Below are 5,559 nucleotides of genomic sequence, written 5' to 3' on the forward strand. Positions count from 1 at the left end.
TTTAACATGCAGTGCTATTTCGGCAATACTGAAGCCCGAGACCTTAATTGTTTACAACATCTGCATGGCTCACCAAATGCAGACAGTTTGGAGAAATCTGCATGGCTCACCAAATGTAGACAGCTTGGAGAAACAACTGAGTGAATTCAAACTTACGTTTGTTTACATCGTTCCCTTTCGCTCAATGCATGTAGCAAAATAGATCGTGCACCATTTTTCAGAAACAATATTTCAGAAATCAACACCTTAGGTTATTCCTCGAAAATGTCAGCCATGCCAATCTCATCACTCAGACAGAAAGAAAGGAGCAGGTATAATGTATAGTACATTCCTCAATTTTTGTGCAGTTACATTTGCTAAAATAAATAGGGGACCCCAAGACAGCAAACCATCCTACGCCACCCAGAAACTAGAAACAGAATGTACAATTCTTTACACATAAAAAGAACAATTTTTTTTCCTTTTTTATGAAGAATAGGAATGAAAACAGCCAGTTCCTAAAGGCAATTTTAAGTCTTTTTTGTTCTTTTTCAAACAAATTAGTAATAATTAATCATAACTCTAATCCTAAGATGATGAAATGATCAAAAGTTCAGCTAAATATGCTATACATGAAGCATGAAAATAGCAAAACAAATCAAAATTAATACAACGCAATAAATCAACGCTTCTCTACAATGCATGCATGAAAGGATCCTACATAGAGCAATTCTACGTTGGTATTTGGGGAGAAGCTTGACAATTGATCTCCTTTGTTGAACAATGCGCAGCCACAATCCATCTCTTAATGTAGGACGACTCTTGGCTCACGTGGGATGCAGAAAGAAGATGAGCATGTTCAAGTTAAGAAATTAAGAGGCTATTCAAGAGGACATGGCCTTCAAGGCTTCAACACCAAGATGAGATGTTGGAAGCTCTGGAGAAATGAATGTGAGACAAGATTTCTCCAAACGTAAAAGGCCAACTCTCTGCGACAACAGATGAGAAGTCGAGATGTCTAGGAAAAAAGGAAGGACCGCATCAGATTCACAAGTGAGCAGAACTTGTTTTCAACCGCATCAGGTGAATCTTCAACTTAAAAAATGTCCTTTTTCATGCACTCGTACATTGATAGAAAGAAATGATAAAAATCCCTTTCTTCACAACCTTTATGTTTGGTTGAGCTTCACTAGCTAGAAATTTTCCTCAATATAAAAATAAAATAAAAACTATAAAATTTGACAAAACACATGATTGTGATGGTGCAGATGCACGTACCTTGAAGGTCTCATCTAGGCACCGTAAAGCAGTGTTTGAAGACAGAGTAAGGCATACACTTTGGCAGCAGGGAGAATATAAAGCATTTTGCCAACTAGAGCACTATTACGTGATCTTTTATGTGTATGTGTGAATTGTAAAACACAAATATTGTCTACCAAGAAAAACAGAACAAATGAGATTTATGATCATCCAAAACAATATTGGAAAGAGGACTAGGTTTCCACCCTTGGATGGACCCTTTAAAGAAAAGAAAAACAATTGAATATGACAACAGAACAATACTCACCTGAAGAGGGAAATCAATACCATGGAGAAAAAGAGAGAGAGGGTGGGGGGCCCAAATTTGGGAAGTTTTTGGCGGTTAACCTGTTACTTTAACCATGTAGACCCTTCACAAACAAAAAATGGAGAAAACCCCATTATACAAACACAGCCAAGCATGGCCTAAAGTTAATCCCAAACTAAACCAAACTCCACTAATTCAGTCTGCCATAAGAGAAGTTAAGAAGAGGAAGGTAAGTCACAAAAAAAAAAAAAGGCTCTTAACTGCACCTCCTAAACTGAGAAGTGTGTCCTGCCAAACTAATTAGCCATCTCTCTTCCATTCCCTCAAACCTCCAAAGAAAGCATTTTTGGTTGAAGTACAAACACATGGTTGCTTCTCATCAAGGACCTCTTCAAGCATCAGGTGTTGTCATTGATTTAAATGAAGGTTATGATTTAATACTCTAACAAAGAGTCTTAGGTTTGATCCATTGGTGAAGTAAGACAGCAAGGATTAATTGTGGGAAAAATAGTTTGATGCAACAATAAAACTAGGTGGATGAATTTTGTTTGAAAATTTTGCTTTTCATGAGCAAAAGGTGAGCAATATATCAATCAGACCACAACTTTATTTGCCAGAATCTCTAAGAATTTCAACTTGAGCTTTGTGAGTGCAACTGTTCGTGGGCAGGAGATATTGGAATTCGTAACTACTTAGTGCAAGATGTATCAATCCAATATGAAGACCGGCCCATATGCATCTGTTTTGCCACTAGGGGCGGTTGAAAATTGCTTAAGAATCCCCTTTTGCTAGGTGATCAATCCCTGAAAAGGCAGGTGAAAATTTATTGCAACTTGGCTGCTTACAACTGAATCCATCATTTTTGGGAGCTTCATTCTCCAAAATCTCCGAACCTACAAATGCAACATCAGGATTCCCATGACTAAATTGGAAAGAAGAAGCTGCAATTGCAGATGGTATGTGCGTCCCAAGGCTCAAAGATAGCCCTTGCCCTTGCACAACAGTTACATCTCCCTTGTCCACTTTGCAAGATTTGCAACTGTGTCCCCATACCCACCTCACGGCTCAGTGCTGAGATTCAAAGTGTCACAGGCCAAATCATTACCACCATTTATTTGTTCTCAGATGCCCAACATATTAGTAACTGCTGGTCGCATAAACAATTCCTTCCTACCATCCCTCCACGTATTCAAAATGCTTTCCTCAAGGCGAGGTGCAAGATCTGGCAGGTTTGTTTGTATATGTACTGGCAGTTGAATAGTTAATATACATCATGTGCCCAGGAAGTGCCCAACCTAGGAAGCGATTCTGACTACCATCCTTCAAATACAAGGTAGGCGTAACATCACTTTGAATACTAGAACCAGAGAAATATGTAGCCATGACCATCTTCTCTAATTTAACTGTGGAAGGTTCAATATCAGCTAAGCGTGAAAGAGTACACCTAGAATCGAAGGATAGGATGGAAAGGGAACCCATTCAAATAAGTGTTTTCAGCAACCACATGATGAACATTTTCTTTTCAGATTGGCAACAAACTCAGGCAGTATAATTCCCTTGCTTTAAAAAAAAAAATCTATCCGGAATGTTCACATTTCCTGCTTCCTCCAACTTAATTCCTATTCTTAGCATCATGGAATCACTTTGTGATCATGATGCTTCACACCAGAAGGACATGAGGCATAGTGTGTGTCACTCGCCCTTGTGATATTTGTCCATCCTTTCGCCACTCACTAATTGGGCCATAAATCCATTGAGGAATATTAGACTGTATGAATTTGGATAGCATCTCTTAGTGATGATGACTATTATGTACGATTTCCTCCTGATTTTCAGTTTTGTCAAAAATACCCCAGAAAAAACCTCACCATTTAAAACCAGTTAACGATCTTTCTGGCTTGGATGGGGAACTAAGTGACATATCCCATCTACCTTACCAAGTTTGAATCAGATGCACTTCATTCGTAGGCCAAGCACTTCAAACTTATGTTTGTTGTTTACGCATCTTTCCCTTTTGCACAATGCATGTAGAGTAAAAGGAGCAGGGATCAGCTAAAATATTTTGGAAATCAACACCTTAAGTTACTTCTCGAAAATGTCAGCCATGCCAATCTGATCACTCAGACAGAAAGGAAGGAGCAGCGAGAATGTATAGTAATACTAGAAAGCTAAACCAAAACAGATATGTACAGTTCTTTACACATAGAAAAGATCCAACACAAACTAGAAACAAGAAAAAAAAAATAATTCTTTTTCCTTTTTAATGAAGAATACGAATGAAAACAGACTGTTCCTAAAGGCAATTTTAAGTTGTTTTTGTTCTTTTCCAAACAAATCAGTGATAATAAATCATAACTCTAATCCTACGATGAACAAAGGATCAAAATTTCAGCTAAATATGCTCTACATGAAGCATGAAAATCGTAAAACAAATTAAAATTAATGCAATGCTATAAATCAACTCTACAATGCATGCATGAAAGGTTCCTACATAGAGAAAACAGCAATTCTACCTTGGTATTTGGGGAGAAGCTTGACAATTCATCTCCTTTGTTGAACAATCCACAGCGCACAATCCATCTCTTAATGTAGGACGACTCTTGGCTCACGTGGGATGCCCAAAGAAGATGAGCACGTTCAAGTTAACAAATTAAGGACGTGAGAATAGGCTATTCAAGAGGACATGGGCTTCAAGGCTTCATCACCAAGATGAAACGTTGGAAGCTCTGTTTCTTCACAACCTCTTGGTTGAGCTTCATTGGCCAGCAATTTTCCTCAGTATGAAAATACACTGCATACAAAAACGTTGGACACATCCATATGTCATACAAGATACGTGATTAATGGCTCATGTTGGCTTCCATTAATGGCTCATGTTGGCTTCCAGATGAATCTTCAACTTAAAAAATGTCCTTTTTCGTGCACTCGTACATTGAAGCACAGAAAGAAATGATAAAATGCTCCTAATCCCTTTCTTCACAACTTTGGTTGAGCTTTACTAGCTAGAAATTTTCCTCAATATAAGAATAAAATAAAAACTATAAATTTGACAAAACACTCAGAAAAAGTAGAATTGAAAATCTCTTAAATAGATACAATTAATAAAGTGAGAATTGATTTTGGTTTTCAGAAATTTTGGTACGTGAGAATCAAAAACAGGGAATAGCTTAAAAATCTATCAAAAATGACTGGAAGCTCAAAAAATCCTGAAATTTTGTGGGCTTTCTTTGTGAAAAACTGAACATATGTCTAACAAATTATGAACACTCCAAATTATTACAAAATCAAATCTTTGGAAAAGTGATATTCTTAAGAGAGGCAACTCATTCAATAAGATTCAAAACTAACGGAAGAATGTATAAGTAAAAGTAACAACAAAATATTCAGGCACATTTAAATTCTACAAAATCAAAGGATCAGATGAAAGCCAAATTTGTCAAAAGTCAAAACATAAGGACGTTAGGAACTTGGAACAATAGAGGTCCACAAAAATTAGAACTATACAATAATCAAATACTGATGTCCATTCAGAACCAAGCATGCCCAAAACACCACAAGCTCAAAAAAAAAAAAAATCAAATGGATGGAAAACAAGGCACCTAGATAATTAAGTGCCTTGAAGAAGGTTCCAGGAAAACAGAACATGCAGAGATGTACACAAAGTCTGAGTTGATGTATGGTAAGGTCATGCATTAAATATGAAATTCACATTATAGAAACAGTCTAAACACGATACCAAGAAATAATGAGGTCAGCAAATTAGATACAGTAACAGATCATTGCAAACCCTTGCAAATGTTGAGCAGATACCATGTTACTATCAAATCAGATAAAACCAACATCCATGATGCTTACAGATGGAAAACAACCAACAACAATGCCAAGAACTGTGTAGCCAACAGATGGAAAATACTCCAAAGACAGATACAGGGTCAGGTTATGCAGTAACAATAATTACAAGAATACAGGCATACACCTTGCAACACAACTAGTGCTTTCATGTGTTTGAGGAC

The sequence above is a fragment of the Nymphaea colorata genome, chromosome 9, assembly GCF_008831285.2.
Source record: "Nymphaea colorata isolate Beijing-Zhang1983 chromosome 9, ASM883128v2, whole genome shotgun sequence".
Taxonomy (NCBI): domain Eukaryota; kingdom Viridiplantae; phylum Streptophyta; class Magnoliopsida; order Nymphaeales; family Nymphaeaceae; genus Nymphaea; species Nymphaea colorata.